Consider the following 26,049-nt stretch of genomic DNA (forward strand, 5'->3'; position numbering starts at 1 on the left):
AGACCTGAGCTTTTACTTTGGTATGCTGGTTGGTGATTATATCTGCCTGTATTTTATGTTTTAATTCTGCTCAGCACTGAGTGAAAAGGTTTAAAATAAAGTGTTAAAAAGCACTGGCATGGAATGAGTTCTATTGAATATTTAATATAGCAGTTGCATCATATTTAAACAAGACAACAGTCAGTTGAAATGTCTTCTTTGTACAAGGTGGTAGGATTGAGATTTTTTTTTTCCTTTTTGCTACATTTTGTAGACTGTGGTGGGAAGTGTGTTTTGGAGAACAGCACTAGCTGTTTCTCTATAGCAAATGTGATTACTATTAGAAATACAAGACAGCCATCTGTTGGCTTGTGCAGCACCGTGCTTCATCCCAGGGTGGGCTGCAGCAGCCCAGAAAGCAACATTGCACATTGCTTATTGCAAGGGCAGATGGTGTTTGTGGACAGTCGGAATTCAGGCTGTGGCTAAAAAGAAATGCACACCCATGGAAATGAGTTGCAGCAGTCCTTTGGATACCTGGAATGCAAGTCATTGTGGCGAGCATGTTCCTGACTGCACAGAAGTTCTCTGCAGGCTTTCCCAGGGAAAAATGCTGCACTGCARCATCGTGTGGCCAGCTGCCATCCAAAAATGATGGATTTGGGACTGATCCGCTACTTTGGGAGAACAAACTACAGCTGATCTCAGTATGCACTTCAGTGCAGAGATGAAGACTGGCTTTCCCCAGGACACCTATGATACATTCAGGTATATATTGTTAAGACTGTAGTGATAAGGATACCAAAAATATTTCCCTTTAGTCAATTGCGTTTAGTGTCAGATTTGAATTAGACTTCTTGAATCCTTATATTTTGTGTGTAAGTAGCTTTTATTAAAACCATTTTCCTTTGTATTGATTATTATGTGGTAGAGTCAGTAATCAGGTCTTTGGTTACCTTGAGTCTACTGATGTAGACTTATGGTTTGATAAATTAGCCTATTTGCATATTTTTCCATTTATGTTGAGACGGTTTATCTTCTCTCCCATCTGAAATATTGTGCCAAACYTCTGTTTTGAACCATTTTTGTACTTTTCTCCGGTCTAGGATCACTTAGATGGTCTTCCAATATGAAGCCAACCACTTCATTCTACTCTTTCTCAACACCTTTTTGGTAGCTTTTCACTCCCTCTGGAGTCCAACAGAAACAGAGACAAAATGATCTCTCTCTCTCTTCCAGGTAGCAGTAACAGAAAGGAAAAGAATTCCAGATATTGACTGTGTTCATGGTACTTGGGTGTTCAACAATGGCATTTTGGGAGCCTCTCACATATTTCTGCTGTCACCACCCATCACAGCCCCATGTTGATTCCTAAAATCAAGCCCAAAACCACAGTGAATTCAGTGGGAATATTGCCATGGTTTTAATATTTGGCACAGAAAGTGAGATTTTTCAAGAGTTTCCTGTGTTGCCTTTTTTTTTTCTTTTTTCTTTTTCCTGTGTTGCCTTTTTTTTTTCTTTTTTCTTTTTCCTGTGTTGCCTTTTTTTTTTTTCTTTTTTCTTTTTCCCTCTGCTGAAGTCAATTACACTGACTTAAAATTGAGAAGACATGAGCCAGTGTTGAAAATCCCACCCTGAAATTCCCTCTGGATAGAAAAACATTGAATTTTAATTAAAAGTCAGAGAGAAGCAAAAGGTCAGTTGTTAATTCTAATGTAATTTAAAATAGTTGTAAACTAATTTTGTTTCTCTATCTGGTTTTAAGTCTGTCACACTTTTTTTGCAGATCAGAGAAATCACATGAGTGGATAATGACCAGTGACTGTAAAAGGTAAAGGGGAAGWGGGGTTAAGGTCTCCGAACTATAAGAAAGATGTCTGAATAATTGGTTATCCTAAATAATGAAGTAGAGAACATGGCACTGGTTGATCTGCACTAATGGTTTGTTTGTCAAACACTGTGTCAAGAGTTTTTTTGTGAATGTTTGATATACGTAACTGCTTTGTTGGAGGTAGTCAGGCTGTTTGTAAACACCAAGGATTTTGACCACTGTGTACTGTGGGATAGTTTTAAGTCTCGCAATATGAATTCCTATTTTCTTTTGTTTCTTTGAGTAATTTTTTTTAGCTGTGACAGCATCTCACATAGACTGTGACGCATTTATCCCATGTATTTTCATTGGCAGATTAATGTTACATTCTGAAAGATGGATAAACTGATACTGAGCAGATACAGCTATATGAACAAGGTACCATTTGGGATGCACCAGCTTATTAGCACCCCAGCCAGCTTCACTATCAGCTGAATGTTTGCCATTCAGATTGTAACATTCTGAGAGTTTTAAAATGACATTGGCAAAATTGATTATAGATTATGTAGCTCCTAGTGAAGGGTCGAACTTGCTTTTGATATCATCACATGTGCTCAATACATCAAATATGTCCACAATATATATAGGAGGTAAATCTGTCAGGCTCAGCCCAAACTCAGTCCCAAAGTATTCCAGACCTGGTACATGCAACTAYTGTAATAGTGGCAATAATCACATGCTACCTACTAATTGAAGAGCCCKCTTACCTGAATACAGATTTCTAAGAGGACAAAGCAAAGGGTTATGTAGCTTCAGTGGGGCATATGTGGCACATTATATGCTGGTTTAGGTATATTTTTTGGTTGGTTGAATTTTGGTTTGTGGGGTGATTTTTTGGGGTTTTTTATGCTTTGTTGTTGATGATWTGTTTTTAGGAAATGGCCTTTCCGATATGTAAGACTTTACTCTTGCTTAACCAACAAATTATAAATTATAATGGAAAAGATCTGGTTTGGTTTGATTTTATATTATGTTTAACATAAATTTCATGATACTCCCTCCCCTTTCAGTCTATAAAGCCTATGTTTTTCTACTTTAATTTAAATGGCTTGGTTTTGAAATTGCTGACTGCAGCTCTTTAGGGATATTCACTTCCAAAAGTTCCCGGGGAAAGTTGACTGGCCCATGACCTTGATGGAAGATACAGATTGTGTCCTACATAAATARAATATATTCAGAAATATCTGGAAATATATGTAAACTGGAACTGATTCATTAATTTATGTTAAAGGGGATGGTAAAAGAGCTTTTATAGAATAAAGTTAATAGCTATAGCATGTGTACTGAACGTAAAAGAAAAGCTCTTTGAACTTAGCTCTGAGGAGAAAGGGGACGTTTCAGCACAAAGGATTATATTAAATTTTAAGTATGAAGAGAAGAGCAGTCAGCTTCATTTTGATCTGTAATTCAGATGAGGGATTCAGATGAACGGCAACTAAAGATCTTGCGTTTAAGAATAAACTCTTTTTTTAATAGATCAGAAGAGTTTTCTGGCAACTCCTAATATTTTGGACCTTGTTAACTACCTTCTCCAAGCTTTGCTTATGACTACAAATCCCAAACAGAGGAAGGTTTTTGTCTTCATTGCTCAAGACAGGCGAGTTCTTTAGAGCAAGGTAGAAAATGTGGATTACGTCATTACAAATGCATAAGGTACTTCCTCTGGCTAGCTGTGTGAGGCTCATGCTGTGTTCTTCTCTAGATACAACCTGGCTTTCTATCTTATAATAAATTAAACTGACTGTTTTCATTCAGCACTGCTGAAAGATGGGTTTGTGGGTTTTTTTTTCTTTTTTTTTTTTTTTTTTCCCTTATCATGGGAAATTAATAGGCTTTACCTTTGCTGAGGTGAAGTGTGGTGAAGAGGAGATATTTTAGAAGATCGTTGCTATGTGTCTACAGAATGCATTTCTGGTAGTTGACTTAGCTGATTTTACAAATAAAAATAAAGCAGCTTGGCACTCAGATGACCTTACGTATGTGCYGATTGCACCAACTAAAACTCATGGGGAGTTGAGCAATAAAGAAACTGTTTTTATTGCAGCATTCCTGCATTATGCAAGTATGGAGATCACAGTGTTAGTGATATAATACTTACCTTGGAAGTAATTCATCTTTTGCCATAGGCAGTCTTCCCTCTTCTCCTGGTACATTGCTCAATTGTATATTTCAGTTTGATTTAGTACATGGCGTTTTGCTGTTCTTCTCACTAGATGAACCTGCTCAGACTCAGCTATTTCTAAAGTGCCCATCCAGCTGTGGGGCTTCTACATCACTATCATTTTCTCTTCTAGTGAAGCAGGGGTAATTAAGTGTAATTTGCTGACTGCACAGTTTCTCATTCCACTAAGAGAGGCAACATGAACTCAGAGAAGAGTTTTTTATGACTATCATGCATTCAATAGAGCATTTTTCCCCATTTTTTTTCTGTTTTGTTTCTATTCTTTGTCAAAGATAAATTAATAGCAGATCAAGCTCCACCCTTAGCCCATTCACGTTCCTCTCAGCTTCTTCATTTCATTGTGTAAGGACAAAATGTCTGTGTAATATTGTGTGACCATGGAAAGTATCAAACTTCTCTTCCATTCTCAAAGCACCCACAACTTTCTGGCTATCCTGTTAAGGAAGTTGTAGTGAGATATTTTAATTACTAATGTTAGTTAATGTGAATTAATATACTATGCTTCTTTAACTTCTTTAAATCTCTCCCATCCGTTTCACTGGAAGTTCATGTATTTGGTCCTCTGTCACTTCTGCTTTTTGAAGTCTTTCTCAACAATTCACATTCTCATTAAATCAAATGGTCTGATAATTAGAGGGCCAGAGTATTATAATGAATTTTCTAKCATATAGTCTTGTCTTTTAATAACACAAAGGATGACCATGCTTCTGAGGTCAGCAAATTGCCTGAGGATTTTTCAATTCAGATATTGTCAAGTAGTTCTGAAAAACTTATCCCCAGGAAGGTTTATGCCTCTTCTAGATAAGAGGGTAAGGAAATTGATGTGTGTCAGATCCTTTCTAATATAAATTGAAGAAAACCTATAGCCTCACCATTATGCAAGTCTTCCATTAAGTGTGAAGTTAGTTTTACCTCCTCCACTTAATGGTAAAAACAAAATGTATGATTTTCTTTCAAAACTTTTTGCTATAGATTTGCTCAGATTAACTCTTTTGGTTGCATCAATCTGTTTTAAAAGGACAGTTCAGAAACAGAATTCAAATGAAGGGAAATTGGTTTTAGCATAATGCTTGCGAATGTAATTGATTTTTTGATATATTGGCCATCTTCCCTCCTAATTGTGTGATTACCCCAGAAAATGAATTGTACTTTCTGTAATACATTTGTGTTACTTTGCTTTAGAAAGTACTCAAATAAGCAATCATTTGGCCCATCTTTTCTTTAGCTTTTATTTTGATTGTGTAAATCGTTCTCAGTGTTATAGACTCTTCATAACTGAAGACACACACTTGAATTTCTAGTCTTAAATCATGATACTTAGCATGAATCTACTATCCATCTGGCATAGTCCAAGCCAGGAGAGACATTAAAAGACAGCACAGATGTATGTGTTTCAGGGTGTGTAGATGTTGTCTTTAATATTGGTACATATGTATACATATACATAATATGGGTACATATGTTACCCACTATATTCCCAGGCCATGTGTGATTATTACTAAAGAAAGAAATGAAATGGGTGTGTTTTTTGCATGTTGAAGTGTATCTAGATTATTACTAAAGAAAGAAATGAAATGGGTGTGTTTATGCATGTCGAAGTGTATCTGTATGAGAGCAAGTTACAGTTCAAAGACACTGCTGGCCAGCAGCGCTTGCTGGCTGCAATAGCAGGTTTACAGGTAGCACCCAGGCTCCACGTTTTTGTTTGGCAAAAGGAACTCTGATTTGAATCACTCAGGATATCACACACATTTAGCTGTATGCTGCTTCTTGCTGTGCTCTATTGATAGTAGAGGATAGTACTATGTGCTCTATTGCACATAATACTATCCTCAAAAAATCTAAGTAATGTGTAAGTTGTCTTTTTTTTTAAACCTGGAATCATATCTGCCTATATTTAATATACMTCACAAATACCTCTATTTTTCCAGGGCTACACAAGTCTTTATGTGAAAAATCATGCAAAACAAGTTCTCAGTTTTACCAAAGTCCAATTTCACTGGTGACTTGAAGAAGCTTTGAAGAATGTGGGAATATGTGCAGAGAGGATGAATGGACTTTGGGTGTTTTCTTTTCTCAATGACATGAACTTTAAGGTGCTTTTGAGGAAAAGTGTTCTTTTTGTTGTAGTTTTTTGTTTTTTAATGCTGTGTCAGGCTGCAGATAGCTGCACGTAGCAAAAGCTAATATTTCAAATCCTATCTCGATAGTTGATTCTATAAAGTTCCTGTCCTCAGCTGCAGCCAGATTTTGCACTACCAGGACTATTTTTTTACACAACAAACTGGAACAGTCACTAGAAGACCTTATATTATCAAGGAGAAGAGCTTGACTTAAAACACTTTATTCAGGTGCTTGCAGGAGAAGGACAAACCTCTAATTCAGGAAAGGGTTTTGGCAATGGCAAAGGTGTCAGGGTGACTGTGCCAAGATTACTGTCTCTAAGGTTTCCTCTAGAAAAATATAGTTTAGTGAAAACTCTATTTTTTGCAGCACTGTTCCCATCCCCATTTCCAAACACAGCGTTAACAGATGCACTTGTAAATGATCTAAAAATCAATTAATTGATTTGTTTGCAATTTCAAGCTTAGCTTAGACTTTTTAATTTCTGTTTTCTTTACTTTCATGGCATGTTATGTAACATTTTCAGGCTTAATATCATCAAATTATCAAAGACAATTTAGAGTTACCCTTCTGTCTACTATTTCAAAATTYCATTTTTTCTCTAATTTTGGGACAAAAGGAGATTGTGAAAAAATCAGAGCATCCAAGAAGATAGAAATTCTGTAGCTATTTTCACATTCCCCTCTGTTTTTGAGCTCAAGGAAYCTGATTCACAAAAACAAATGGAGCATTTCTATGGAATTTAGTGACTTTGGCCTCAGGCAAAAGGCCTTCAGACTAAGGAGTTTTCCAAACAATGTACGTACTTAAAAGGAGGAGTTTGATGGAGGCTAGGAAGTTTGTTTCTTTATCTTTTAATATTAGATAATCTAGGTGCTATGTTTTATAAAAGCCTGTCAGGAGGAGGTATGTGCCAAACTTTTGCATTTAACTCAACGTTGAACTGTGGTGATTCCTAGTTTCTACACTGAATCCCAGCTATGCCAGATGATTCATTTAGTGAAATTTGTTATAAACCATGATGTGTCTCCAATGTCTTAATAGTGAGTTCTCATCAGATGCTATAAAGTGAACTTTCAGAAAAAAATATTTATGAACACATATACTGAGCACAGAAGTGACACTGATCTTGTGTCAATGCTCAAGCCTGCCACCGCTGTTGACTTTGCTTCCAAAAAATCTGTATATCTTGACAGCTGCAGGCATACTGCAGGATATGAGGTCAGTTTAGATCTCTGCCTACTCAAGGTGGCTCATGTAGAAATGAATTTCATCAGAAATGTAGAAATGTATTTCATCATTTCAAAATGTAGAAATGAATTTCATCAGAAAGTGCAGTACGCCAAGTGCTTCTGTTGTGAGACCACCATCGTGCCTCACCCTCTGCAGCTCAAATTTGGCTCCTGTTGTATCCTCTGCTGTCCCATACAGTAAGCTAGGAAGGCACAGAGCCCAGCGGTCCTCAGCCATTGGAGGTAAGCACAGAGGATAAAGTCTCACTTTTTAAATTCCATCATGTGTCATCTAAGTCAACAAATATGACTCTGCACATACAGAGGGAGCAGATGGCACSTTCATAGAGCATTTCAGAGTCAATAAATAGACTGACAGCAAATTTCAAAATGTTCCAATCAGTGTTAATGGTAACAACTTTTCCTGTCAAGCATTACAGTGCATAGGATTACTTGATACTGCTGGTACAGCTAAATAGCATGTGGAGAAATTAAGTTGTACTTGGCAATGTTTTTCTCTGTCATGCCCTCTGCTAGCTTGTCTTCAAAATGTGCAAATACACTGCATAAAAAGGCACAGGAAACTTCAATGGTATGTCCTGTGCTCCTTTTCTCTCACTTCACTCTTGAACTTAAGAACTAACTTAAAATGCAAATGGTTTCTTTTTTGCAACTTTGGAAGTTGGTCAAGAGATCTCTGGATTGGTTGCTTTCTGCTGAACATGGGAGGAGCCTAAGGATTTATTTCTTTATTTTCAAGCCTCATATCAGTTTTGGGTGTTCATTAGGCTCTCTTCAATATATCAAAATATTTTCTTATTGAAGAGTATTATTTCTACTTCACAGACTCAAAATTGTTTTAATAAGAAGGCTAAATAAAACTCCAGAAATTCTTACCATTTTATTCCTTAGATACAAACCTTTACCAGAGTTATTAATCTTTCTGGTGGAGGTTTGGAAACTTTCTAAATAGCTGAAGTCTATCAAAGCACAGCATTTTCCATAGGAAATAACTTAGTCTCAGCTTGTACACATTTTAACCATGCCTTCAAAAGAAAATGATATYGAAAAACAATGTCTAGTCCCCTTTATTGATCATTTAATTTTCATCCTAAAAGAAGAAAAGTCTTGAGAAAGTTYGAAAGAGCTTTTTACGAAACCTCCTAAGGAAGCACAGATGGTAGGGCAATGTTTTATACACCTTCACAGCCATTGGAGGTCAGTGCAGGATCACTCATCTGAGCCTTTTTAATGCACTTTTTGGGTTGAATGTACAAGCTTTTCTCAGCAACATATTGAATTAAGCTAGTAAAAGTAACCTTACATAAGATCCAGTTGGATTCTAGTCCAAGTCTTTAAAAGTGTAAATCTGAGTTTTGAGTGAAGATCTGGAATCGAGAGGGCTCTGTGGATGCACATGTGCCAGCCTAGGATGTGGCCATGACTCACTGCAACATCATCACAGTAAAATTCTGGAGCATGGCAGTTTCCATGAGAATTAAAGAAGGGGTAAGGCTTACATCTTTCACAGAACTAAGGTAGTAAAACTCTTTCCTCCTCGCTCACCAGTTCTCCATCTCTATTGTGCCCTTCTCTTTCAAACTTATTTCAAAAAAGTCTGTCCCACTGCCCTCAGCCTTCTCTCTCCTAAGTGTTCAGCTTTGCCTATCCCAGTAAAAACTCTTGGATCTTCTCTGTTATATTTTTAGCATATTTTCTACTAACAAAGAAAAAGAAGAGAAAGGAGTGATATGCAAAGGACGTGTATTAATGTTGCTGTAAGTCTTCAAAACCAGATGCTCTTTGCCAGCATAGCGAACACCAGGTAAGGAAAATAGTCGTGTAAGCCAAAAGACTGTTTTAGATGTCTGTTAGCTATAGTAAAAACATTGGCCCTGAAGTTGTGCGTGAGCAAGTTGTGTCTGCTTACTTAGTATCTTGAAATATTAGCAGCATTGAAAAAGCAGCATGAGGTCCCCTATTTCGGGTTACAAACTCATGTATCAAAAAGGATGCCTGAAAATCCATTCCAAGCAGAAGGCTACTAAAGATACCTAGAACAGCTACCTGCCAGGTTAAGGGACAGATGGTTCTAGATGGAGAGTGGGATGAGACCTGGTACTGTAAGGATCCTGTTAGTCTAGCCATTCTCCTGGATATAAAACATGCTCTTGTGGCACAACACAGTGTAAACCCCAAGCTGTTTTCTTTGACAAGGGGTTTTTTTTTTCCAAAGGGGCACATGATGAGGAGAACTATAGAAGCTGCAAAAAAAAAGCTGTCTTTCATTTCAGTTCTTTTCTGAGATTTGTCATGTACCTTGCAGTACAGTACAATCAGAGTTTACGTGGAATATAAGATTAAATGAACCACATCGGAAAGAAGCTTGCAGTGCTTCTGTACTACTGCTTGGGTGCTAAGCTTCCTAGGAACTTCTTTAAAAAAAATTGTAGGAAGGTTCAGACTTGTTCACTAAATCTTAATTTATTTTTTTTAGCCCAAGTGCAGAACCATATTTTCTTTCATTGACATGGTGATATGATACAATTTATACATAAGGCTTAAACTTCTGCGACCAGGTGTCTCAGAACTGTGGATTTAAGTATCCTTCTGATAATATTGTAGTCTTGGCCTAGCTGCATTTGGGACCAATTTCTAGCAGGAATTTTTATATTCTCTCACAACTTCTAGTCTGACCATCTGAGCACCTGCTCAGTTGAATTCTGAGAGATATGACATGAAAAAAAAGAATTGCGACTAAGTCCGATTAAAATAACAAAGCCATAGATAGACAAAGCTTACTGGTGAAACTTTTTTCTAACTGAAAAGAGGAAAAAATCATACCTCAAATCTTTTGAAGACTTACAGCAACTAGATAAATTGAATAATTTAGTTTCTTCCACCTGTCTGATAGTACAAGATAAAATAGTTCATGTCAGCAGTAGTACAATGTCATGCAGCAGCTGAATGAAAAATACTTGATTCACATAAAGCATAAACACAGATATTGTTATTATTATTATTTTCTTCTTAACCTGTATTTCCTTGAGAAATGGTGTGGACAGAATTGAAATAATGAAGAGTAAAACTATAGCAGTTAGAGCAGGAAATGAAAAAGTAAGAAGTCACCTTTAACACAATAATCCTGTTTTACTTCTTGCAATGATTTGTTCACTGGCAATGGGGAAGGTAAGTAATCTACTACACCGTGTTACTAAGTTTAATAATACTAATAAAAAGGTATTGCCACTTGGATGAGTGGTTCCATTGATTTCACCAGGTCTACTCTCATGAAGCGCTTCATTGAATGAGTAATAATTGCCACATGTAGCCATTTGTTGTCAGACTCAAAAATACATTTCAGGTATTTCACAATACCTGTTTTTTTGTTTGTTTTTTGKTTTTTTTTATAGCTCGGTACCTTTAGTCGCTCTCCTCTGAGCTGGTATGAAGCTCATACCTCCAGAAAACAGAGCAATTATGTCACAGAACAGAGCAWTTTTTTTAAGCTTTGTTCAAATCACTTTCTAATCTCCTGTACAGAGGCTGAAATTTTGTCATTAGATACAGGTTAAACCTATGTCTTGCTTCAACTTTTTTTCTTTCTTTTTTTTTTTTTTTAACTAGCATTGAGGAGATTTGTCTTTGCAGTCAGATATCAGCTATTTTAGTATTCCAGATGTATGTAGGTATGACTTGTCTTAATTGATGTGGTGATGACACAGAGAAGGAACAGATGGCACAAATTGTCTGTGCTCCATTCATCACGTCAAAGGCTGGGAAAAATGACTACCATATTAGCTCATTCCAATTACGGGGACCAGCAAAAAAACAGCCTGGCTGTTGGGAGACCTCAGAAAGGGAGACTGGAATCTGCCTTGGAGTGTTACAGAAGCTGTGCAGCTCTGTATCTTATCATGGATTAAAGAGGAGAAAGGACCCAAGTCAAAGGGATTGCATTCATGTTGTGCCTGCAAACTTCTTTCATTCATTTGACCAAGAGTCAAATATTTTGTGAGAATAACTTACTGCCATAGTATTTGYAAGTGAAAGAAGCTTGAAATGAAAGATGTAATAGAGCCCCTGCTTAATACTGTATTTTTGCAGCAGTTCTTGGTTGCTGTACTGTTGTTATTTTTGTCTGATTATCTTTTTCTTTGTTATTCTTGGTTTTGTCTGAGAAAGAAATAAGATTCCAGTCAGGTATCTTTTTAATTCTGTGCCATGAAATAGAGACAAAACCATATTAGCCACACCAGGCTAATTTATGAAGAATCTTAATCCTTGCAAACAGATTGAAGTATCTCTTGCCACAAAAAGTCTTGGTATTTGTTATGGATTTCAGAGCAAAAGGTATATGGTAAGTCAGGAATCACAGCGGGATCCAAACATAATGCACCAGCTCACAGTCAGTTGTCAACCATATATATGCAGAGGACAAGTTCTGGTAAAAGAATTTAAGGAAACCAAGGTACCTGTGTATATACGTGAGTTTATCACCCCTAACTATTTTCATGTCTTATTCATTTATTTTCATATTGTATGTATCATGTAAGAAAAAGTAGATACATGACTTATAATTAATGAAAAGCATGKTTTTTYTGCAAATTAAAGGAAATTACCCAAACCTTTTTCTGCCTGGGGCTGTGGTACACCCTGTTATAAATCACCAAATGCACGTTCTCAGTGTGAATTACTCTTTACGAAGTCTATTCTGTGTCTTGGCAAACAGGTTGTTTTTCACACTTACGTACTTAAATAGTGAAATCACTTGCTTGGTAAATAGAAAGTGAATAAAATTAACTGTTTCTTTTTCCAGGTTGGAAAGTGAGATACGGATAAGCTCCAGATTGCCTGCATTGCAAGTGATTTAACAGTTCACCTGTTTCACCGTTGACTCAAGTATTGGTGTTGGGATCGTCTGTCAGAAGACTTCTTGCGTAGTAAATGGAATAAGGTAAACAATTTTTGTTCTCCTGAGGACTCTGCATCTTGTCATTGCCTTACTGACCTTCTAACGTAAGCACTACTTAACATGCCTGCAGTTAAGTATGTGAATAGTCCCCAATAAGAAAGGTCCACCTTTTACCCAACAAGGTCACTTCTGGTAGTCTTTCCCTAGATGTAGATTATCTCGTTTTTTCTTTTATTACCTGAGCCACCTTCTGTAAGTGCTTCTGAAAGGATCTTAGAAAAATGTTTATACTAACTGCTTTCTGCACTCGAGGGTTAGCAGAATTCTTTGGCACTAAAGCAGAAAGATTCTTTCTCACCTGCAAACTGCAGTAATATATCAAGACAGTTGCAGCAGCTCCTGTGTTTCTATCTGTGGTAATTTAGTGTTGTTAAAAATTCACTTTCTGTAAATTAGAGATGTTAGGAGAGTCCCTACCTTCAGTAACAACAAAAAGTTTAGCCCTCATGGTTTTAGATTTGTACAGTATGACCCAAATGTATCTGAAATTTTCAGAAATGAAACAGCCCAAATAATCATTACTTCTTTATGATATTTCAATACCTGATGTTACCTGTATCGAATATATCCTGAAAAACAATGGTAAAATTCTTTTGTAATGTACATGGCTACCAACAATGGTATAGGTATGTGGGCAGTCATGTACATTACAGAAAAAAATGGGTATTTTTCAAAGAAAATCTCAACTGTGACGGAAATTCCAGTAGATCAGATTATGATAGTGACAGACAGTTAGAACAGAGTACAGGTGCTTTTTAGACTGAAGTCTTACGGTAAAATTTTTAAAAGGGGAAAAAACTAAGTATTTAGAGGCCTCATTTGTCAAGGGAAATACAAAAAAAAATCAGTGGCTACATCTGAACTTTTTAATTATATTAAATATATTTTAATTTTCAGTTTAYAGACACTAAAAGCCAAGGTTATGAAAATCACAGTAAGAGTGGGAARATAACAGAGAACCTTTCCATAAGTTTTCTTAGATACAAAAGATCTGCTCCCCTTCAAAAATATCTATAAACATCACATTCCAGGACAGCAACCATTGCAACCAAGTTTTCCTGAACTTTATGCCTTTCTTTCAGAGCATCATATACCTGTAACCTGTGCAGATTTAGGATATTTAAATGGGTTACTTCCAACTGTAAACACAAAAACAAGGGGTAACTTATTATTCAGCCWGGGGGTTAGATAATGTATTTCATTATTAGTGACTCTAGAATGTAAATTAAAAATTTGAAATGTGTGGTTTCCTGATATTTCAAGAATGAAATTCAAAATGTTGTGCAGATGTTGATGCATGAGGGCTATGCCTGGTTATAGCGTGTCATTCCATCATCTTTTATTAACCTATAATAAATGATCTGTGGATTTAATAATCTAAAGTGGTTTTCAAAAGTCCAATAAAACTTGGGTTACTTGCTGACACATTCTTGGCAAAAGTTATAATTAATTAGAAATTGGTGGTGACTGCCACCACTAGCAATTTGTTTACACTGCTGTTACTCCACTGACATGTATTGACTTACAGAAATGATGTATTATTATAGTGCAAGAGTAGAATGAGACTTCAATCCTAATCTTAGGAAGGAATTTCATCTGAGAATACAAAACACTCAAATTCTGTTTTCAACCACACAGCTATAGATTGACATTGTTAAAGCAAAAATGATGGAAACAAGACACCAAAGCAAAGATCTTACAATTCAATAATCTGATGGCCTGACATTCCTTATAACTCAAGCTACGAAACAGCTGGGCTTCTTTAGCTCATGAATATCCTTGTAATCAATGCTGTTGCTCAAATAAAYGTGTGTTGAGTCTTCGGTACACCTCCCTCTAGTATTGGAATATTAACACTGAATACATCCATGAAGTATATGGAATTCAACATTAAAATGAAAATTGCTATACTTGCAATGTTTAGTTTGGAATTTTAGAACTAGTACCTACAGTTGAAGGTACTTGAGTTATCAAGAGGATGGTCACAGATGGACGTCCATGAGATGCTGTCTGCTTTGAATTAACCATGCTGTCTGCTTTGAATTAACCCCACTAGTGCAAACAACAAACGCAGCTCTGGTTGCCCTGATATCAGTGACAAAATTCACTTCTGTAGCTTACCTTTTTTCAATATTTTTAATTGTTTTTCAGTAAATGGTAATGTATTACCAGGGTTATACAAGCACCTGGAGACACTCGCCATGATTGGAGTTTCATAATTTTCAAGATGTAGAATGAGAGTCTTGGTAGGAAAAGCTTAGAAGAAATCTGAGACGAAATACACTGGGTCACTGGGAGATCAAGTTTAGAATGTGTTTTTGGTCAGGAGTGTGCAAACAGCAAAAACAGAGCATCTACTTTAGCTGGCAATGTCTGAGCTTCCTTTTAAAAACATGCTTTCATATAGGTGTGAGGAAACTTGCCCTACTTTCTCCTTTAAGTGTCCTATTAGTCAAAATATAGCTTCATTTAAATTACTAGCAACTCAMTGATTCAAATGAGGTTTGTAATGTTATGTCAATTAAATATAGCTCATCTTCTCAGAAGCAGTTTTGTGGAGAAAAAAAAAAAAAAAAACAAATTGAATTGCCCCACTTTCAGTCCCTTAAGCCAACACTCTGTGAGATAAGATATTCAGTTTTAAAACATTTTCTGCTTATTTCATGAACATAGTATAATCAAGCTGTTGTTGAATTTATTTATGTTTTCATAGGAGTTGTGGGCTTGAAGGAGCATTTTTGCAAGCTTATGAAGMTGCTAAAGGTGGTGTAGCAGGTGTTTATGCAGGGTAGCTAGTTCTCGGCCTCTTTCCAGAGTTCTGTGTATTGAGTTATGCCTGTGTATAGCAGATTTCAATCACTGACTTATTCAGTGACTTTACTTAACATCAAAGAAAGCATCTATTCCCTATCTTAAAAAAATTATTCTCAATAAATACTTGTGTGTATTACTATATTGCTGCCATCTTGTTATCATATCTGAAAATTTCTTCCCCATTTTATTAGCTCCATAAGTCAAGAATTTTCAACATTTTCTATGGTTACTCTGGCTCTTTTTAGAGGCCGCTGAAGACTTTGTAGGTGAGCAGGATGGATGCAGGTCCAAAGCTTTATGCTTTACTGAGGTCCTAGTCACAAAAATCTGATGAAGAGAAAAACAATATACTGTGATGATAAAGTAATACAGATGAAACTTAGATACACACTGTAAATGATCAAGTCTGTGCCTGCTTCATGCTGTTTCCCAAGAGCTTTCCTTGAGACATCCATCAAAGAGAGGTGGGGAGAATTACTGAGGTGTGTCAAATATCAAAGGTGCAAATGTTCTGAACTGCCCAGAGCTGCGTTTGGTGGGGGATATTATTTTTATTATTTTTATTATTTTTATTATTTTTATTATTTTTATTATTTTTATTATTTTTATTATTTTTATTATTTAATTTTATTATTTTTATTATTTTTATTAGAGAGAGAGGATCAGATGGGGAACCATCCTCTCTCTCTAATAAAAATAATAAAAATAATTAAAGAAAATGAGAAAGAAAATGCTGACTACTCAGAGAAATGCAGAACCTCCAATTTTCTCTGTGGTAGAGCTCTCTCCATGCACCTGCATGCATGTTACTTTGTGCAAAGTTGTGATATTAAGCCCCTTGATAGATGTACCTGAAAGCAGGTTAGTAATGACTCACCTCTTCAAAAATCCACAAATCCTTCTGCTCTGCTGCTGTTTTAAATAATAATAGCATATACAAAATACCCATTTGGAAAAAAAAAAAATCATTTTAACTCTTTTTACTTCTCAGCCTAATCTTCTGGAATTGAAAATGACAATTGCATTTTTTGTTGCACCTTTCTATACTGAGCAGAGTTAAAGTCTCAGTTTTCTCTAAACCCCTCCAATGTAGGAATCCCTGTGTAATACCTGTGAGCAATTTGCAGTAGGCTTCATTTCTTGTGCTTTATCCACGATCCTTAGGAAGTTTTTACAACCCCAGCACATCATAGGGAATTAGTTAAAATTGTCTTTTAGTGAAAACCAGTGCAGTTCGGAAGCCCAGAATCACGTTTCCAGCTTTGGAAGCATTGGCAGCAACCCTTTTCCTCTAGCTTCCTTAGAGGGACTCCATTCCCTCTTACAGGCAGATACTGAGCAGGACCATTCRGATTTAGCTGCAGTCTGAGGAACAAAGGAAGGACTTTTACCAGAAGAATGACAGCCTTTGTATCCCTTAGAACAGCAAGGCTGAGGGARAAGTCTCAACTGATCTTGCCCTTGTAGAGAAAAGGGTAAAATAAAGTGCACATTGGTAGGAAAGATGTTGCATCTAGCACAGAGTAGTCATTTGCATGTTCTGTCAGGAACAGCTCTGAACTGCTGTTCTTGCTTCCTCCAATCATCCCGAGTGCCTGTGCCTGTCAAATCTGTCGCTGCAAGTTGTGCCTGTGCCGAGGCAGGCGTGTGGCAGGCCCTGACGTGCCCTCTCTGCAAGGCTGCGCTAAAGCTGGGCCCAGGCCCCACTCAGCCATGTCCCTGCAAAGTGCCAGGGCTTGCACTGGCCCCTCACCCTGGGGAAGGGGCTAAGCCAGCAGCAGCTCCAGTCCTGAGCATTTCTTTCGGATGACTCGGAGCCAGGGCTAACCCAGCTCTCACATCTGGATGTGACTTCTCGCACCCCTTTGCACCTCTCCTGGCTGTGATCTTTCCGCCAGCGTGTGAGCATTTTGCAGTGAATTCATGGAAAATGTCTCTTAAGAAATAATGGACTGCTACGTTTGCGGGATCTTTCTGCTCTGCTGATGTCACAGCCTTACTTCTGGATTTTAAGATAATCCAGCAAAACTGTAAAACGACAGATTTTCCCTCTGATTAACCTTCCCAGGCACCACTGTCAAATATAAAGTAGGGTGCTGTCCTTGTACGTCAGTACTGGGGAGCATGTGTGTGCCCTTCTGTCCTTTCCAGCCTCTGGATTATGGAGATGAGATTTTCCAGACTGTGATCCTGAAAATGAGAGGATGATGCGAGTGAGTATGACAGGCCTTTTTGAACCATAAGATAGGAGAAAMTAGTGCATAAAGCAGCTAGTGAGTTGCACAGGGCAAGGTAGGAAGACTGCTACCATCTCCCTACTCACTGGAGTTACTCCATTTGACTCCAAACCATCCTCACCTTTCAGCTGGCATTTGCTCTTCCCTGAGAACTGCAAGAGCAAGAACATGTCCATGCCTTCTTAAAGACATTTTGGGAGAGGATCCCTTGTAGAGTGGTGGGGCTGTGCCAACATTGCGGCGCTCTGGAAGAGGACAGCCCTGCAGCTGATTCAGCAAAGCCTGCAGGCATGTGGCATCCCAGTTAGGCAAGGCTGGGTGGGAGTGTTTCCATAGCAGAGTCCTGCCTGCTAGGTGTAGGCTGTTGCAGCGCTGTTTGGGTGCATCCACCTATATCATGGGTCTTAGTTTGGAGATGTTCAAGGCGGAATTGCTGAATTGCTGTTTGCTGGCCAATAACAAACCATTTTGCATATCTTTCGGGGCTCGGTTGTGCAAAGGCACCAGGGAATCCACCTGCGCTTGTGTCCGATCTCTTTTCCCAGGTATGCTAGGCTTACATTTTTCCCTGTTCTAACAAGCTAGAATTTAAAACAGCAAATTCAAGTTTCTTCCACTCAAATGTTTAGGAAGTGAAGTCTGCAGCTGGTAGACTCCTAAAATGAATGATRCAGAGCTGATGAAGTCTCTGCTAAGCCTAGAAAGAGAACCAAGAAGTGTCAAGCCATCTGGTACCTGCCAGTTGCTAATGCAATAATGTTGCTTTATTGGTCTGGTGCCTAAYGAAGACTTGTATATTTATTTTACCTTTCTGGTGTTCTTTTCTGTAAAATCACTGCAGTAGCTGAGGCATGATATGCACGTGTGCCCAGGTAGCATACTGGGATTCTAATCAGAGAATAAGCTGCTTGAATACATAGAATTAATAACGTGGGCTTCTGTTGCAAGAGAAGTTATTGGGAAGGAGATGAAGGTTTCTTAGCTATGTATTTCACCACTGGGGCAGGTTCTGCAGCTAATTTCAATATTGTTAAAACCGTGACATTTAAGTAACAATGATAATTAAGCAACAATTTGATCTTAATTCCATAGTTCCTCCAGCCCTTATTTGACATTGGTTTCTGTCCAGAGAAAATATAGAGTTCATGTCGCTATGTATTGCTTCTTGTGGCATGTAAATTTTCATCTGTCATAAACTCARGTTATCAAGACCTTGCAACTACATTGCAAGACCATTTCACAACTATACCATCACTAACTGTTCTCTGGGATGAGCAGGTATCTTGTGGAAATCTATCTGGATTATGACACTTAAGTGTTGTGGGGATCAGTTCTCATGCTTTCTTGCAACATGCACTTTTTCCTTTGTAGGTAGTACAGCAGTGTACCATCTTGCAAAGGTAATCCACTAAATGGGAACCCTTGGATTGCTCTCATGAGTGTCAATAGTCTGACCAAGACAAAAGTCCCCTAGGAGGCTGAATGCTTTTGTCCCCTTTCTAGTCTTGCATCAACCTTTTTCCACATCCTGTGTAACAGTAGTAGCACATGGCAGAAATGTTATTTAAAAACTAAGAGATTACTTGGATAAAGCTCTATTCCTCTTTTTTTTTTCTCCTTGGTTTATTGTTCAACCCCTGCTAATTGGCTATATCTAGTTTGCTTCATTATTTGTATCACTCTTCTCAGCAATTTATCTTAGAGCACTTTACAACAGGATATAAATATTTTCATCCTYACTTTAAGAGGTGGATGAGCAGGACCGATGACATAACATGATAATGAAAAAGCGAGGAACACAACCTAGGAACATAGGAAAACATTGATGGCTTTGCTACAGCTTTGTAAGAATTGTTGCTACATCTTCCAAACTTTACTAACATCCATACAGAGCGTGGTGTGTGCTCTGCAAACAGTCTTGGAAATTCACCATCTTCTTGCCGGTGTGCAAAGATGGACTTTGTTACTTCTGACCAGTACCAAAGTTATTAAAGTGAAGGATGGGTAAATCTTTGCAGAACTGGCTTCCTCCACTGTATTGTTTTATATTGAAGATAAATACACACAGCTCTTGTGCATTATGATGAGCTTTTTCTCAATTTTTCTAGAGAAGAAATTAAAGGCATTTCTGTTTGTGGCTTTGGTGTCCCATAGTGCGTAACTATTGGGTCCCCACAGTATCCAGGCAACATAAATTCTTTCTTTTTAAACAATTATTTGATTTGGWTGCAACTTATAAGTAATATATTAGATATCTATATCTATTATATATATAATGTATGCAGCCTGAGTGACAGATGGCTTTGAATAAGATGGAGTTTTAAAGGGCACACTTCAAGTTTTTGTTTTTGTGTTTTTTTCCTCCTGGAAAAATACCACCTTCTGTGTTTGCAAATCATCTGTGTTTATTGGACCAGTCTTCACTTCTACAAGTCATTTGTTCTGAATGGAAACAAGGCAGGTATTTGACTCAAGCCTAAATGAACTCAGGATTTAGGGCCTGGTTAAAGAAACCCAAAAGGATAACCTTTCTCTAAGTTTTTTTTTTAAACTGCTTTAATTTTTGAATGCACAGAGATTTTAATGATGCTGCTTGTTTGTGACATTAAATATTTTGAAGATGCTGAAAACTGAAATTAGTAGAAAAACCATATTTCCTTTACACTTTTACTCATTTAAAGACAGTGATATTTTAGGAGGCTTAAAGTGGGTAAYGATATTACTTACAAGACTAGAGACCGAATTTGCATCATCTGAACTGTTATCTAATCAGAGACTCTCCTCCCCTATCCACGCGAACGAGAAGAAGAGTAAGTCACGCATGGGAGATGTAAAATCACTTTGTGCCCTGCAAGGTGCTCCATCTGTCGGGAAGTGCACCTGGCAGAGGTGAGAGCTGAGTCACTGGAAGCTGCTAAAGGAAGAAAGTCATTCTGGTAAGTTTTCTTCAGTTTATCACAACAGGGCCGAGGCAATCAGTAGCCGGCAGAGCACTCATCATATTTTGCAGGCGTTTTGTTTTGCTGTGAGGATCCGCAAAATAATTCCAAATTATTTCAAACTGAAATTTGAAATAATTATTCCAAAGTGAAAATGCATCTTCTTGAGAGCCTGCTGCCTGCTGCAGGGAGAGAGAGCAATCTACCCTCCATCCTCTTGCTCTGTTTCATCAAGGCATAATACGTGCTGGGATGATCTGTGTGCATGAAGGTATTGCTGAAAATTCATTTTATCTGTTACTTTGTTGTTCTCACCTCTGTCTTTTCCTTGCAGGTAATGAACTTCTGGTCCCTTTCTAATGACCGATAATTGATCTTATCAGTACATATTCACAATTAGTCAATAACGGAATTATTCTTAAGTGTGCCTTAAGTATTAAAAACAGTTTTCAATTATTAGAAAAAATGAGAAATTCTTGCCTAAGAGATTAAAAAAAAAAAACTAACAAAGCTGAATTCTGATTCTGAAAACATTGTATTTAAGAAGCAAAATAACTAGAAATTTACTGTTTCTTTGTCATTTTTAGTGAGCTCTGAAGATGCTTTCTTGACCAAAACTGTTATTGCCTTGCTAATTTAAAGATGTAAATGAAAGACTTCTTTCTAAAGATGTCAAAATCAAACATTGCTAGAAATATGTTTTTTTCTTCTTGTTGTTCTAATCTACAGTTTATCCTCCCCCCCAAAATATGGAGTGAGTTTGCTTGTTTTACAAAATTGACTTCTATTGAGTCTCTGCAGACCATTGCAGTATGCATGAAATAAAGTGATGCATAGAATAAAGAATATACTTTTTTTTTTCTGAATACATTTTAAGGAAATATATGCAGGGGGTGGTGGTTGTTTTTTTCCTACAATTCAGGTCTCCCCTAAGCAGGGAACAAAGTTTTCCAACAGATTTGGGATACCCCACTGTGCAACTTCTCCTCCAGAGGAGAAAACACTTCAGCAACTCATTTCATGGCTAAGATAAACTTTGAAAGTTGATGAGATATTTTTCCTTGTATGTTTTTATGGGCATTCCTTTAGCATTTAAACTCCTGTATTCCTCATACTGCAGCAGTTACCTACATTTTCTGTGGATGACTACATTTCATTGCCAAAATGAGTTATTGTTCTAATTAAAGCACTCCATTTTTTTTATTCTCCTAGCTTTTCATTATAGCTGTTTTCTAAGAAGGATATTACAATACAGTTTTTTTTTAATCTGTCTCCTCACAAATTCTAATTATTCGGGGAGGATGGGATTCAATCGCATGTTGCCAGAGAGAAAACAGAATACACTTTTATAATTTTTTTAATTTATATTTCTTAAAGTCTAAAACACGAGAGCTTGTTCCAAAAAGATTATGTATGTGTTTCTGCAATCAATGAACTCTTGTTTTACAAGCAAGTGTGTGCATAGTCCTGCTCATTATTAATTTTGTATTTGATTAACAGCCTATAGCCTTAACCAACTTCATAAAAGTCCATTTCTCATTAATTATAATAGAATGCTCTTCATCCTATTACTAGGCAAACTGAGTTTAAAGGGACAGTTCACACTAGTAAACACATGTGCATGAATCTGTAGAATGGAGCCAAATAATCTTTTTCTGATTGTAGAGCAAGAATTCTTTTCAATATCTAGCTGCCTTTYCATTTCCTTGTAAGATTAATGTTGTCTGTCATGCTACCAATATAAAAAGATTTTAAAAAAAAAAAAGAGAAAAAAAGTTTTGTTCTACTCAGCAAAAATACCATTTTCTTAAGCCATTCTTAGCAAGATGAATCACATAATTTTAAAGGTTACTCTGTTTAAATTTCCAAAACATTTTATTCTTGCACTGTATATGGAATAAAATAGCTCTACACGAAGCATAATGCTCAGGAGGTATTTTGGAGGTAATATATCTTTAAGTGTCTCCGCCTCTGAATCCACCCACTTGATAGCTGCAGCAGTCTTGTTGACTCATAAAAGCAGTGCTCGTACAATACCCGGCAATGAGCAGTATTTTTCAGAAGTTTTAAGCGTACAACTCCTGCTATGTATTTAGTATTCTAGCTTGCTGGGGCTGAAGGTGTATGAAAGAAGCAATTTCTAAGATATTGCAAAAGATAATTCCTCATCTCATCCTGGAAAATCCTGACAGACCAGTTGGATACCTTTCAGGCCTTAACTCAGAACTTTATCTGTGCGTCCCACTGTCTTTTTTTACAGCAGAAAGACCAGAGACACCCTTAAGAACTGAGAATCTGACTAATTTAAACAGATGGCTAATCCCAGTGCTGTCTGCAATGGACACCTACATCATCAGAAACAGAATAACCTCTTAAAAAGTGGAACCTCTAAGAAAAATGGAATTACGAAAGGAATTAAGGTAAGATTTAATTGTTTACCTTAATTGCTTCAATATTGAAATCACTTGGTTGCAACATTACTTTAAGCTGGCTTCATGGAGGTCTTGGTCTTCATTGAACGGGTGATACAGCGTTGACTTATGTGTTAAGTTTTATCATCTTGGGCACTTCTTTTGTCACTCTGGATTCCAGTGAGAGTTGTAGATGTTTTGCTAATGCACTGGTGGTCTTATGGACTAACCAACTTCTAGTTGGTATCAAACACAACAAGCACATGGACTCTGCAAGGCAGTAGTTTCCTTTTAAAGCCTTACCCAATAGTGGAGTTCACTCTGTGAATCTGTATGAATCACTAGTGGAAAGCTGTCTGATCAACCTAAAATTTGTGTTGAATGGTTTTTAATGTGTGACTGACTGATGTATGAATATGACTGAAAAACTGCAGGCAGGAGAAGCTCTCTTTTCCTCTTGTTTATATTACTTAAGGGTTGRTTTAGTACCTACTGTTCTAATGTCCGCTCACTTACTTCAGCTACCTAATCTCTATATTGCCAGTRTCTGTAGTGCTTAAAATCTGAGTCAGTTTACTTGCTGTTTTTTCAAGCTCTTCTCTTTGAAACAAATTTCTCATTTATGCAAATGTTTTGTGGAATAGCTGGCATTCCCCAAAAAAACCAACCACAAAACCAAAGGTATTCTTTTGACCAAAGAGCTCAGATCTAAAATGTAGCCTCCTTGCAATACCTGTTCTGGATGGGAACATACTGTCCACGTTAAAGTGTCCTAATTATGAATTCTGGTATGGCCATTAGTGGAAAGTCGGGCTGTGACTAGTGAAAGGCTGGCTTTAAAGCCCAACTTGAAGGTGAAGAGAATGGCAAGTTGGCTTGTTGAGCCTCAGTGCTCACTGGACACCTTAGCATCTCTGTACTGTACCTGCTGAAAGCTAGAGACTGAGAGTGCGGCTGGGCTCCTGGATCTATCCAGGAGCTATCTTGTACCTTTTTCCAGCAGGGATCTCATGCACCTAGCACTCTAATGAAGGCACACCCAGAGTGAAGCATAATGATCGTCTGGCTTTAGGTGTCTCCCTTAGTTTGGGTGTTTCCTTATCGTTGGCTTGTGTAGGATGAGGAAAGCGAGAAGGATTGTGCAATGATGAAACAGGCCTTTCTTGGGATTTGCTCCCAGAAACCTAATCTAACTTCTTCTAATTTATTGTGTATGTCTTCACATAATTTTATATACTAGAGTCAAAGCCAGTATGATATAATGGTTTTGTAGAATAAATATGCGTTCAGTATAAGTAGCAAACTTCAAGGAATAAGCCTTGCCATTCAGATACTGCAAACTTGTTGCAAATGTGATGATGTTTTATCAGCAAACTCCGTGAATGGCTTMATTTCCTGCTTAACAAAATGCATGGCCAGAAAAGCAAAGAAAATTATTCCTGAGGGTGAGGGAAAAGAAAGTAAAGCCTGGTCTAAAAGCAAGGGTAAGATATGAAGAAAACATTAATAGATGCACCTGCTAGACTAGCAAATTGCATCAAGTACTGCATAGTTGGAGAAGGAGTTTTGCCCTATTACGTGCAAGGGAAGGGAAGCAGGGAAGGATGAGTATCTATCCCTGCCCGCGGAGGAAATSGGGAAGCCAGGAAGCTTTGCAAGCTCCGTAGGCTTCGCAAGGCAGCTTCGGTAGGGCTGCGTTAGAGCTGCGTTGAGAATCACACGCTATTTCCCCTCTCTTCCTGCTTCAAACACAGATTGGGAAAGAAGGAAACAATAACAGACGAGCACTGCACGAAACAGGAATCTCATTCCCGGCAGGAATCTCCCCGTTCCTGTCTGGTCTGTTTCCCCACCCCATCTGCCTCGCCCTGTTTGGTGCTTAGGCTCTATCCTATTTTGCAGGCATAGGAACTGTTCCTTCATACTTGATCTGTTTACAGTGCTTCGTGCTGTACAGTGGAACATCACCYCATCTTCCCATGGGCTGGGGTTCCCAGCGGCTTGCTGAGGTGTTCTCTTCTCTCGTTGAGGTGTTCTCTTCACCTCGTTTTGCAGCTGGGATCTGCGGAGCAAGGAAAASCGCATCTGAGTGCACGGGGAAACCCGTGCAGGAACCAGACCTAGTTTGTCATGGTTAGAGTCATCTTCCCTTTCTCAATTTCTCATCTTCCTCTGCTTTTCACCAGTTTTCCCTTGCACGCAGCCACGCACATGCGCAAACGTGCACATACAAGCTTCACCGCCAATTAAGTAAATCTACTCATCATTAGACACCTCAGAGAGGACACATCATACCAGGGTGCTCAGGGGACATCGTTGAGGATACTGGCTCTAGTGCTTGAGACCTGTAGCAATTCTGAAAGCCTTGGGCTTGCTTAGTTAAGCTCTGTTCCTTGGCATAGAGGGCTGGAGAGGGAGGTGTCCTGGTGCAAGAGAGGCRACTGGTGGTGCAGAGGCTGCAGGAAGGGCATGGCACACAGAAGGCTTCTAAGCCAGGAGTGTGTGGCAACAGTTACTACACACAACGGACTGACTGGAATATCAGGCTTTGCAGAAATCAGCTCCATAGCCCTCTTTTCTAAGGAGTCTGCAGGAAGCACTGGCTTCAAAAATGCTGGCTTTGGAAATTGGCCYGGGAACAACATATTTTCCATCCTAATTATATAAGAGCATTTGTACATGTATACCCGTAGCAAAAAGAAACAATTCGGATACAGCAAAACCCTAGAACAAAGGATTTTGTTTAAGGGATTRGCGAGTGTAATTAGGGATGATCAAATGCAAGGGAGAGAGAAGGGAGGCTCTCCTTGCTTTAGCAATCTGTGGCATAACGCTAACAAGAGAGGAGGGCAGGAGAAGAGGTAGCAGGGTGACAGAAGCAAAAAGTCATTCTGTCAGAAATGATGCTGTTGCTTTGGGGAGATATATACAGTTGTTTGACTGTCTTCTGTGATTTAAGTCTGGCTTGCACAGTTGTAGTTGGTAATACCAACACCCATGTGGTAGTGGAGACCAGSTCTGACCACATCCCCATTCCTGCCTTCTTTGGAAGATGGATCACAGAAGGACCTAAAGCTTTGGAAGATGGATGATGAACCATCAGTTTCCTTTCTTGTGTGTTTGTAACACTGATAGATGCTTCACATTCTTCCAGAGCTGTGGCCTGTCACTGTCCTTATTCAAACCACAATTCAGCAGTTAATCTATTCAATTTTCTAACCAAAGTAGCCAGGAGAATCTTGTGACTTTTAGTTATTGTTTATTGCATGTCAACTGCAGGAGTAAT

The 26,049-nt window shown here is 38.0% G+C and overlaps 1 long non-coding RNA gene across 1 annotated transcript; it reads left to right on the forward strand.

Annotated features, from left to right (window-relative positions):
- Positions 1-1,661: 1,661 nt before the first annotated feature.
- Positions 1,662-22,681, forward strand: LOC112958957. The gene is made up of 5 exons (XR_003251539.1): positions 1,662-1,675; positions 1,766-1,810; positions 12,207-12,344; positions 20,220-20,349; positions 22,613-22,681. It is a non-coding gene; the product is annotated as an uncharacterized LOC112958957 (long non-coding RNA).
- Positions 22,682-26,049: the final 3,368 nt, after the last annotated feature.

This window comes from Nothoprocta perdicaria, unplaced genomic scaffold (assembly GCF_003342845.1).
Source record: "Nothoprocta perdicaria isolate Ctin4 unplaced genomic scaffold, notPer1 scaffold_93, whole genome shotgun sequence".
Classification (NCBI taxonomy): Eukaryota; Metazoa; Chordata; class Aves; order Tinamiformes; family Tinamidae; genus Nothoprocta; species Nothoprocta perdicaria.